The sequence below is a fragment of the Cyprinodon variegatus genome, unplaced genomic scaffold (assembly GCF_000732505.1).
Source record: "Cyprinodon variegatus isolate N-32 unplaced genomic scaffold, C_variegatus-1.0 Scaffold469, whole genome shotgun sequence".
Classification (NCBI taxonomy): Eukaryota; Metazoa; Chordata; class Actinopteri; order Cyprinodontiformes; family Cyprinodontidae; genus Cyprinodon; species Cyprinodon variegatus.
In genome coordinates, this window is record NW_015150922.1 from 189,393 (window position 1) to 202,310 (window position 12,918).

Genomic DNA, 12,918 nt, shown 5'->3' on the forward strand with positions numbered 1-12,918 from the left:
CTTTTTTCTTCACAACAGCAGTGGATGTTTTCTTAGTCCAGCTTAGCTTAAACAAATAGCACACACCTTCCTGAGCAGCCAAGAGAGCAGATAGAGAGTGAAAAAACACACAACCCTGAAGGGTCCATGTTTGAAAACTCCCCCCAAAAACTGTATGCTTAAGGGAAAACGAAAGAACGATAACGTGCGGTGAGCCGTGTGCTCAGTTTCAGCTGCCATTGAAACCAAACGACTCCTAAAAGACTGAGTCAATACACAAGAAGAAAGAGTTTATTAGCATAAAGGTCAGTGATTAACGAGTGGACAATGAAAGAAATGTATTAGCATAACACCCAAAGGAGTGTTCCTGGCATCTAGAAATAAAGCTTGGTAGTAATGAATCACATGCAACCCCGATTATATAACTGGATTATAAGACATACACATATGAATGCTGTGAACTGAATGTCAGTTTGAATTGGAGTAGATGGAGGATTAAAATATACAGGTAACCTCAACCAAAACGACTGCAGCTGAGAACAAAAGAGAAGATTTTCAAGGAGACAATGCTTTTGCTGAACTTATAAAAGTAAATATTCTGCTTCTGTCTCCTTGAACCCGCAGATGGCCGCTCACACTGAGCCTGGTACTCCTGTTAAAAGGGAGTTTTTCCTCTCCACTGTCGCTACGTGCATGCTTAGTGTGAGGGATTGTATTTGAGTCAATGAGTCAATGCAATCAACTGGTTTTCCTTAAACTTTGAATAAATTTGACTGTATGATCTGGTTGAACTTTAAAGTGCCTTGAGATGACGTGTGTTGTGAATTGGCGCTATATAAATAAACTGAATTGAATTAAATATATATATGTCTGTGAAATAACATTATAATTAAAAAATAAAAATAAATGTAACTGAGCTGTTTATGTATGTAAGCTTTTGTATAAAACTCTTATAAAAAAATAAGTGACAAAGTTCAGAAAATCAAACTTAGAGCCTTTTTTTTTATAAACCAACAAAGTCACTTTAAAATCAAAGATTAACTGTCAGTCATTATTGGGAGCCAATCAGGAGACGGGCCCACTCAGAGGGTTTCAGATGTTCCAGTGGTCGCACAGTAGGACCATCATCCCATCAGGTCAACAATTAACCTTTTAACCCATCAGCCCGTTGGGAAAGTTGGACTAAAGAAAAACATTTTTAGTCACTTAATCATTGAAAGTGTGTAATAAATATTTACGGTAAGTTGAAATTAACAACTCATTAGGAGGTGGATTTTTTTCTTTACCAAATGCAAACAGTTGAGAAATCCATATTTTGTGTGTATATTTTAACATAAAGACAGGCTAAAAAAAAATAAATAAATAAAAAAATTGAACCATCATGAGTTCAGGGTCTAGATTAGTGAATATTTGTACTAATGGTATCAGAAACCGGCTGCATTGCTCTTATGTATTCTTGTCTGTGGTTTATCTAATTAAATGTGAAAGGAATGGTTAAAAAATTTACTTAAGCAAGAGCAGCAATTACTTTGAAACATATTTTCACTTTAGTAAAAGTTAAAAGTAGCCATCGAAGAAATAACTCGATTAAAAGTTCAAATGTGTTTGGTAAAAAAGGCTACAAAACAATAAGTGACTGATTATAATATTTTATTTATCATCTAAAAATATCTTTTCAGAGTAAAAATTGACTTTCTGTGCAATGTCCTGCATTTTAAATCTAAAACAGAAAGAGTTGGACAAATAAATAATACAACCAAACAACCATTTTTCCAGATCAAATTAATTCAATATAAACCTTTTGATAAAACCAATATTTACAGCAGATGATGTAGTATATAATGCATAAGACAGAGCTATATCTACTGTTAACTATATATGGGCATCCCTCAACTTGCCTCAGAGGAATAAAAGTGAGATATAATAATAAAGCTTGTATAAACTAGAATACTGATTTTAAAAAACTTTCTTTCAGTTTAATGCATTTTTATTTTGAAAATAAGTCTGTTTTTCTTTTGGTGAAGTTAAGGTTGGAAAGCCAAAATAAATTTACAGTTAGCTTGATGATAGCGTGACACGATACTCCTAAATATACATTTTACACTTTGTGCACATGATTTTTTATGGAAAAGTTTATTTGTGTGTTTATTGTTCATGTACGCCTAATAAGTGCAACTTTTTTGTTGCCAGGTTGTAATGTTTGAGCTCAGGAAGAAGTGTATGAAGAAGCCTTGATATGGGTGGCACCTTTTTAAGCAGGGTTGTTTTTACGCATGTTCATGTAGTCAAGTTTAAAGAAAAACAAAGAATATATTTTTTTACAAAAAAAGATTTAATGAGTTTTATTGAGGCCTTATGCTACAAATAATATAAGCAAGCAGCTGAGAAGACGCTGATAAAGTGGGAAACTACAAAAAAGGCTGTTTAGAACATTTTACTTGCCAATGTGAGACATTCTGTAAAAGCAAGGATGAAGAGCAGCCACTGCTCTTCGTGGGAGCAGAAGTTACAATATTTTTTTTAATTTTAATTCACTTTATATATCTACAATCACATCATTTCTACTTATTGTCTGCTAAATGAAATAACAGAAAAAGTGCCCTTCCTCTACCTGTTGCTGCTTACTACTAGGTCAGCTGGCTGAAAAAAAAGCTTCCACACTACACTGTGTATAATTATTTTTTCTTGGTTTTGTAGTTTATTTTTTGTTCCTTCTATATTATTCACCGAATCTATATGCTTACATTTATTTCTACATATGCTGGACAGTGTTTAGTACCAAGGTATGGATACAGTTGGTGATTTTAGGCTGTTCTCATCCTGGTGGAGCTCATCTGTTTTCAAAAGTTATTTGTGTGCAAAGCTGTATTGTAAAGGAAAAAAGCATCATAATAGTACTATCAGGAGATATTTAATGAACTATCAAACTGATCTGAACCTAAAGGAAAATCTGAATCAGTACACTGGGTATTAGAAACTAAAAATAGCTAATACCACAGAACACGGGGGCTTTCTCATGAGTCCACAGCTGCATTAGTACAATGGAGGATTTCGTCACAAAGGAATAGAGGAATCATTGTTGAATCTAGTTTTCTGTTCACGGGATTGGTTGACAAGATAGAAGGAATGCCATTAGATTTATCCTTTAAACCAATTATCTGAGGATAGTTTCTGTTATGGCCTAGAGGGAGCACCATTTCTGATGGCCTTTAATCTGAAGAGCAGATTGAGAGTCACGATTAGCGATGTTTTGCACCGTGCACTGGTGCACAGTTACTCAGAACTACATTGAGAGTAATCACACAAAGACAAGAAAAGAAGATATTCTGCTGATACCAAGAGACCAGGGTCAGTCAGATATATACATATGTAGATGAAAGATTACCGACACTGGAAGCTGCAGCATAGGCAAACCAATGAATCATTGGGGAATAAATTACATGGCGTTACAGTATTTATAGTACACAGAGGTGTCAAAAGTATTCATGTTTATTTCTCAAGTAGAAGTATAAATTGATACTGTTTAAAAACCCTTTTATAGAAGTTAACGTATCAACTTAAGCTTTTTAATCGAGTAAAAGTATAAAAGTACTACTACTAAAGTATAAAAGTAAAAGTAATGCAGGAAAAAAATAACAGATGCTTTAAACCTCCTACTAGGTTACTGTACTACCCTATTAAGGAACATTTTTCAACAATTTTCTTAGTTATATAACTAATGGTAACAGTGTCAAATTTAACTTCCATCATCTTGAAAAGTTATTTTTGTATTTGGCAAACAACAAGTTGGTGTAGTACTGGTGAGTCCAACCACAAAGAAATTAATCGTCTAGATGAGACAAATTATTTTCATGGTTTTTATTTAAATTTTTTTATACCAACAGGCCAAAACGAAAATGAGCTTAAATTAAACAAAACTAATGAGTCTGTTTTTAAAATGTAAGAAGTAGAAAGTAGAGATAATTGTAAAAAAAATTTAACAATTAGAAGTAAAAAGAAGTTTAAAAAATAATTATTCCTGTAAAGTATAGATAGCCAAAATTTCTACTTATGTAAAAAGCACCACACGCTGTATAAAGTAGCTGTCGAAGGTTGAAAAAGCTTCTTGAAATGTCAGGTTTAAGTGATGTAAATGGGAACAATAAATCATTTCAGTTTTTTTTTTGTTTTTTTTTTTACATATAAAATTAAACATTAACTAGTAAAGTTTAACTGAAAAAACTAAAACATATTGAAGCAACCTTTGATCTGACATCAGCATTAAAAAGAAAATGTTTCATATTTGGCAGAAGTCTTTCAGCATCCAACATTTTAATTAGAAAAATATCTCCAAATGTACCAAACTGTGAGTAATCCTTCAATGAAGCAAAGCTTATTCCTTAATTCACTTCAGTCAAACCATGAAAAAAATTATTATTATTTTTTATTTCTAGAATCCTAATCTGATTAAGACCTTTGACCACCTTTAGATCCACTGTAACCTCCCTGCAAACTGTGTATACAGTCATAGGATGGAAGTGAGCAAGTATGGAGAAAATCCTGCATGGACAACTGGACTTTTTTTCAGGTTGAACTGATTCAATTCAATATATGGCAGGCGTTAAAACAAATGCTAAAAATGACTCAAATGCTCCTTCAATAAAGTAGTATATCAAGGGTCAGCAATCTCAGTAAATGAATGGCAAATCACAAGACCAAGTTACTCCTACTGTTTATTTACTGCAGAACAGTATGACCTCCTCATCTTGCCCAGGTTACATTTCGGTTTCCTGGAAACCTTTCCCTCCCAGTCAGATGTAGAAACTCCCCCAAGAATGCAAAATAGACTTCTAGTATTTCTAACTTCTTAACAGTGTCAACCAGCCCTTAAAACTAGATGTAATTAACATTAAGAGAACGTAGAAATTCTGTCTGTTTTGCAGTTTTCCTAACATGGTAGACTACAATATAAAAGTGAGCTGCAGGGGAATAATCCGTACAACTTGACAAGAGAGAAGTGATCCCTGTGGCTTCACTTTTAGGACACATGATGTCCACGTGCAGAGGATCTCAGCTGTCAGCGCCTACACTGCAGTGGGATCAATGGAGAAGTTAGTTGTAGTGCTGACTGAAAAGAAGGAATTCTCATTATCTGAGGAATTTTAGTTCGCATTATTAGCTCAACTACAGCCCATTTTCTAAAACATGAACCCCTCCATATTTCTCTCCTGTTACTTTATCCAATTTGCCCTCTTTTCTTCACTTTTCCTCTTTGTTTTTGCTTTCCTCCATTCCATGTAACTGTCACCATCATAACTAAGACCCAACGAACCTCAAAGGCAAGCAGGCAGGAAGTAGGAGGAGATAAGAATGTTGAATGGAGATGGAGAAGAAGTTGGGGAAAAGAGAGAAGGATGGAAACAAGAAACAACTTTTAATCGGGGCTAGAAAGCCCTTCATAGGGAAGAATTTTAGGTCAGACTGTATAGGTGACTGACTCCAGGTCACTCTAACTTCAGCTCAGAGGGATGATTCCACTTCATTTAACCTGGGCCTCAGCCTCCTCCTTCAACCTGCATCCAAGACCTTCATAGTTATATCAAATGTCACAGAATAGACCACGATCTGATTCAAGAACAAAAATCGGAGGAGTCAGAAAGTTATATTTGTCATACTGATGGCAAACATTACAAACAGAGGAGCCTCTCACTCAGCTACACAGTCATCACTAATCAGAAGAGCTGCTTTGGCTTTAGGGGCTTTGCTTCCTAAGACAAACACATTCCTCAGGGTAATCAGCTAGCCCGCTCAAGGCCAAAGCTGACATTGTTTCAAACAATTAGTTCTGATGCTGACCATGTCACACTCCTGATAAAGGCTGCGGTGACGCTCCACGGAGTGCCGCCCGCACGGGTGGCACAAGCACAAATCCTTCTAAGAAGCCAAACTTCTTAGGATGCTTTTCAAAGATTATATGGTAGATTTCAAAAGTTCCCATACTAATTTTTCATTGATTAGTTTTTTTTCTAAAAACAGAAGCAAGACAATTTTAAACAAAAATTGTCTTGCAGAGCTGTCGTCCAAGTTACATAAAAGTTACTTTTTGGTAAATGTTAGAATTTAATTGTATTATATTGTTAGAGCTCAGATAAATTAACTGACATGAAAATCGTAACAGTACTTCTATGCGTTAAAATGCTTCTCTTATCAAAATGTTGATGGTGGTATCTGCTGGCAGTTAGCATGTAAACTTTTTTCACAGAGACCTCTATTATAAAGTTAGGATATAAAGTTATCTTTCTTCAGCCTTTTTTTTTATAAGAAAGGTAGCAGGTGTAGAGCAGAGAGAAGTACCATAATAAACTAACTATTAACTAAAGCCAGGGGTACACTGTGCGACTTTTTCAATCATTGCGTGCAGCTACTGCTCACACTGTACGACTAAACCCTGCAGTTTAGTCGTACAGTCTGAGCTCTCAGCTCACGATTTATGCTCGGCCCGACGCTGTCATGCGATCTGCCTGCTCACACTGTACGACTAAAAACCACGTCGAACTCAGCTCCGCAGTGAGATGGGGCTACTCTGACTCGTCTATCTGGAAGCCAAACAAATAGAAGGGGAATATGAAGCTAACTATAGTGAAACGCGCTGCATTGGCAATTTGTGCAAATTTGTGCTGAAAGTCCTAAAAAGAAAAGGCAACGACGTATTTGGACAAAGACATGGCTTAGCAAACGTGGCTACTATGGTTCGTCAGTTTAACAGACAGAACTCCATTTCACGCATGCATCCCCGCCATGCTGCTGTGTTTACATCTGAGAGGAAGAAGAAAAAGAAGAATCCTTGTTTGTGCATGCGCACTGAGCGGTTTGCCCATGACGGTCGGGAGAAAATCAAACATGTTTGATATTCTCACCGATCTCACGATTCCTGATCGGGAGGTGGTCATGAGAGGCTGATCTCCCCTCGTTACCCCCTCTAGGCTACACGACTCGCGATGCACGATCAGGCTGAAAGTCAGCCCGAACGAAAAATTCTTGCACGACTGGAAAATCGCCCAGAAAATTGCACAGTGTAAGCCTGGCTTAACAGTTGTTGCTTCAGAGCTTTCTAATGGTAGTCCATTGGTACCTTCCGAAGTCAGATGTTTTTCAAGTTTATAGTAAGAAATTCAACAACAGCACAAATTAAGTTGTTATTCTAACGGTTGATGTCAGAACACACGGAGTTAGTGAGCAGAATCCATAATGGCTGCTGCACATAGAATTTAGTGAAATTTTCTGATGTATGCTATCAACACTTTAGTTGATTCCTATCTATTTTCTATTAATGGCATAAGATGAGAGGTTAGACAACTCCTTGAAAAGGTGTTTTTTATTTTGTTTTTTAACAAATAGGCACTTTTGGTGTAAAAGGACAGTAATTAGGACTGGACTGATCTTTAATAGAATACTCATTTGATTTGTGAAAACATAACTCTGTTAAAAATGAATTATGTGGTTAATGTGTTTTCTTCAGTTTATGAAAAAGTTTTATTTTTACTCTTTTGAGCTTGATCCACTGAAATAAAGCCCAGACTTTAACTGAAGTTTAAAATTTTGAACTATTTTCAGAAATCTTTTTCTTAAGTTAAATACACACTGTCCACAAATCCTCATTGTGTTAACAAGGGTTGAGAGATTTTAACATGCATAAAACAGATCCAATGGAGTGCCTGTAATCTTTTTTCGAGCATTTCCACCACTTTGTTAGGCTGGTAAATGAGCTAACCTTTGTACATATTGGGGCCCACCCTGTTGACAAACAGAGCAAACCGAGTAAGACTCCAGGACGCCTATTTTTATCCTCTTAGTATCTGCTTGAAAAAAGGTAACCAAATCATGAAACAAACTGTGTAACATTGTTTTTTTAGTAGAAAATACTTCTACAGATAATGAACAGAGACTAAGATCACATGCACTCACACTGAACAAACACCTCACCTCACCAGGGCAAAAGTCCACATGTTATACGAACAAGAACCCGGAAGAATAAAGGTGACATTAGAAGCCTCTCTGTGTAGTTCCTGAAACATTTATTTTTATCCCCCACCCTAAACACACATGCCATGCCACTCCACTGGTTCTACTGGTTACATTGCCTCCTTGATCACCCTTCCCATCACTGATTGCTGTTTGTTGGCAATCAACGTAGTTACATCAAAGTGGTAGAACAGGCAAGTCCGGTAGACATCTCTTGTTAATTTGCTGATTTTCTCTTTCCTAACAATGGATGTCAGATTACAGATGAGTAAAGCATCATCAGCATCATGGATCCAACTAACAACCTCCAGTGAAATGTTGTTTCTATTGATAAAAAATGAAAAACAATGCTTTAAATTAAACTAAAGGCAGATCTCTTTGGATTTGGATAAAACACAACCAACCAGAAGCAGCAGTTTGAAAGAGACAGAGCATATCAAGTGATGTGAAGGAGTTAAAAAGCTAAAAACACATTTTAAGAGTGGCTTTAACACTTTACCTGTATCCTAGTTGAGATGGGGACAACAGAACAAGGAAAAGCAGCTTGTTTGTTTTTGATTTCACTTGCAATCCACACACTTTTGTTAAAGACTCCCTCTATCTCTATCCATTCACCCGGTTTTGGTGTTGACAGGCAGAGTGCAGAAGTAAGTGAAGGTGGTTCAGTGTTTACTCCTTCTCAATGGTCAGAAGAGGAGAGGTGGGGCCATGCAACACAGGTAACCCCCACACCTTTTTTTCCTCCCTCCTTTATTACCTCTATCACTCGGCTGATAAGGAGTCGGACCAAAGGGAAGGTAAAGGGATGAAAGGGCACAGGGTGTGACAAGCAGAAATAAGTAATCATAATCAAGACAAATGAGAGCAACATTTAACCCTTTTCCAACTAGCAATAAAATTAGCTACGAAAGTGCTTTAATATGTTTAACATGACATTTAAAAACCAGAAGTCATTTATGACAAACCCTACCAGCTTTATAGTTGCTCTGTACAGCTGTTATGTACTATGTGCTGCATACTGTTACATGTCTCAATCTGGTAATTCCCACCAATAGGTATTTTCAAAGGTATGTTTGAAGTTATGGATGGTGAATCTTAGCAATGTTCAGCAACACATATGAAATCTGCTGTTGTTTCATGGGTTGAATTTTCTGTTCATTGATGAGAAGGTGAATATGTTTCTTCTCCTATGTCTTGTGTTTTCTAAGTTTGTCAGGTGAACATCACAAACTGCCTAGATCATAAATAAGTTTAAAAAAAATAAGAGACAATCTTGACCGTATGCAGTGAAACAAATCTGTGGTCTTTAAGAAGTATCAATAGTTCTCTTGATTGCTCATGGCACAGCTCTATCTATATTTAGTCCTATCTGCATGTAGTGAGTAAGTGTGATCTGATCAGTCGGGATTCATTTTAGTGCTTGATGACAATGGTAATTGTTAAAGTCATCTGCTTTCAGTTTGATCAGGCAGAACATTATGGTAAAATACCAGAAGTGAGTAGAGAAAGAAAAAAAGGTTAGAAAAACATTAATATAAAAATGGTCATGGGTTTGTCATAAATGTTGCTCTTCAAATATGCATAGTAAAGTGATTTAATTTCATGTTCTTCCATATGTTTTGAATTAAGTTAATTCATCAATTCATACATTTATTTTTTAATTAATCTGTTTCTCAAAACGTCTTTACATTAACAACTTTTTAAGATAAATTTATAAAGTAGGACTGTAGGACATCTTCTCCACAAATAGTGAAAAGCAACTGCAGTGAAATATTTCCCTAGCAGAATTAAATAAAACAGAGGGCTAACATTACTGTAACTGGTTACCCAATGAGGAAGACTGTATAGTTTATATAGTCCAACTTTAAACTGTTTATTTTTTGTTATTTTAATAGAAGCATACATCATTTGTTTATTTTACATCATTCTCATAGCTAATTAAACATGTGATAAATCAATATCCAAATTCAAAATTTTAAACTTGAAAATGTAAGAACAGCAAGAAAATTTACTTGTGGTATAAAATGATAGTAACATGTTTATTTCCTATTCATTTTTCTAAGAAATAAAACATAATTAAGAGAATCTAAGAGAATCTTTAATATAAGTGTTGATAGATTTTCGATTGATATTAAGATTCATTGTTCCTATTGAAGCATATTGCATTCCCCAGAAAAAAAACCCCAATGAAATAGTTTCTTTTTCTCAATTAAGGAGTTAAACTTTGAAGAGAAGTGGGGGGGGGAACCAAGTATTTTTTGATATAATTGTGGTGCATCAGATGTTTGTAAAGTGAGCTTCTCAGGAGTGACAGCGGTGATGGCCAATAACACAATGAAAGAGCTGCCTTTTTCTGCTTGGTCCTAGTGTTCGACATATGTCTGTGTACGGTGGCGTAACATTGTTTTTGGACAGTAAAATTGTAGGGGATCAAAACAGATGTTTCGTCCCCTGCACAATTACATCCATGGGGGGTAACAACTGTGCCATCAATAGCCCCCAGTGAGCAGGAGTCTTTGCAAAGTTGACAAACTAATAGGCATTGCATCCATCTATATAACTAAGAGACAAGAACATTTAAGAGATTCTCAATCCCAAAAAAGGAAAAATGAATTTCACTCAACAAATGGGACCTGTTGAAGCTTCTCTGAAGGAAAGCAATCTTTGCATGGAAATCTTTAATGCAAACATCAACAGAACATCCACTATGAAATCACAGCTGCATTATCTTTTTAATTCAGAAAAACAGAGAATTATTTCTTTTGTTTCTTTTTTTGAACAAAGGCATATTGGGGCTTTAAAAAATGTTTTGTAAAAAAATGTCATCAGTGACACTAGGTGTGTGCGCTGTTGGATGTTTGTGTTGGGTAGTCTCTTTAGAGTTTTTATGGTTTATTCCCTTTATGTCCAAAACAAAGACTTAAATTATCCAGAGACATAACCAATAGTCTGAGACTGAAAAAAAAAACCTGAACAAAACAGAATTGAAACCATTAATAAGTGCACATAATTTTTTATATGTCATGGTAAATCTGAAAGCTTGAATTGTGCTGCTGTGTTAATAGAATAGAATAGAATAGAATAGAATAGAATAGAATAGAATAGAATAGAATAGAATAGAATACAATAGACGGCACAATTTTTCCATTGTGGGACTATAAAGGGATTTTCTATTCTAAAAAAAAAAAAAAAAAAACGAAACTGGAAAGTCTTTTGGTGGACGTGTATCGGTGAATAGAGCAATTAGAGCAATAATGCAAACCAGACACCAGCTGTCACTTTGCTGTTATATTGACCAGAAACACAGTGAGTGTCGGAGAGAATAGGAAGGACTGACAATGCGTGGAAGTGTACATAACCTCAAACAAACCTGAAGAGAACAGGAGTCTAAATGACTATCAAACTGCACCAATGTAAGAGTGTTTTCTGATCTTTAGTAATACATTAACTAAAAACTCTGTTAATGAAGGACAAGCAATCAGCGACTGGCACTTTTTTTCTTTTTTTTTGCTCCACACTTCCATAAACCATGGAGATAGTCCGTCCAAAGTTTTAAAATGGGGAAATCTATCTATTGCACTGCCTTAGGTGCGTGAAGTGAAGATCATAGAGGATCATAAACCTAAGTTAAAGGTTGTCAGTGATAGATATAAATACCAGGATAACTTTAAGGTCAGCACAATAAAAAACAAGAAGGATTACATATATATGGGCTTTCAGCAAGGACCAGCTTCTTAGGAACAGTTGAAGTTCGGTAACAAAAAATTGAAGCATTTCAAGTTAAATAAATCTATTTCTTTTAGTAACATTATCACTAAGCTACACAATGTGAAAAATTGCTAACACTGTTAGAGTATTTCTGTTCTCCTCTCTGCATGTCTAGGCTGTTTCTGCGTAATTTAGGTTCCTCCCATAGTAGCAAATCATAAATTGTCTTTACTTGTTTGTGTTTATGATTACGTAGTTCTGTTTTTCCCTATGATGGACTGGTAAACCTGTCTAGGAGGCCAATGGGGCTAGAAACAAGTTTCCATCTGGACATGAGCACCAACCTCGTTCCTCTAATTTAACACAACAGATTCGGATCATTACAGAATGGAAAAAAAAACTGAAATCCAATGTGCTGAAGCAGGGAAGCAACTAAAACCTGTGTTGCAGTGTGTCTTAAGGACCAGGGTTGAAAAACATTGGGATAAAGGTAAATAAAGGGATATGCTTTTGGAAAAGTAAAGCTCACTGGTTAGAGGCATAGAGCTTATCTGGGGAATTACTGATTTGATTTAGTTATAAGCAGCAAAACCAAAATCCATTTCTGTTTTTTTATCAGTTCTTGTTTTGAAACAACATCTAAGTTGTGTGCTAATAAATGTGATTAGTGAAACACTCATGCAACATTTGCTTCTGGAGATTCACTGGCCAAGATCATAATCCATAAAGTTTTGTTGTGTGGACGTATGTTGTCAACACTACCTCTAATCTACTGTCTCCTCTGTGTAGCTTTTCTAAATTAAAACTTCCTCTTTACAATCTAAACAAATGTCATTGCTATTTTTTTTCCCAAAACTCTAACTGCAGCTTATCCCTGCACAAACCATCCCTGCACAAACCAGCACCAGCAACTGGGCAGGAGGTGCATATATGGGAGAGAGACAAACAAAACAAAGACCAGGCTAATCAGCAGATTGGGAGCAGGTGTGAACAGAGGAGTCTAGAAGGGAGCTAGGGAAAAGGAGACTGACACAAGAGGGCAAACAAGAAATACCTAAGAACTCAAATACAATCAAAAATAAGTAGAATAACACAAAATGGAAATAAAACCAATGAAAACTCAAAGATAAAACTTAAACAGAACCAAAACCATGACAACACCAAGCATGCTTGTAGCGACAGTGGAGAGGAAAAACTCCCTTTTAACAGGAAGAAACCTTCAGTAGAACC

General features: G+C 35.8%; 1 protein-coding gene across 8 annotated transcripts in view; it reads right to left on the bottom strand.

Moving 5' to 3' along the window:
- Window positions 1-12,918, bottom strand: part of rbm47 (RNA binding motif protein 47) — a 41,223-nt gene that overhangs the window by 14,532 nt on the left and 13,773 nt on the right. The window contains exon 1 of one of the 8 annotated variants that reach the window (XM_015389661.1): window positions 8,480-8,616. The exons of the other annotated variants lie outside the window; for them this stretch is intronic. The gene's annotated coding sequence lies outside the window, so the exon portion shown is untranslated. Of the gene's footprint in view, window positions 1-8,479; window positions 8,617-12,918 lie in introns of those variants that run through there. 8 annotated transcript variants of the gene reach the window in all.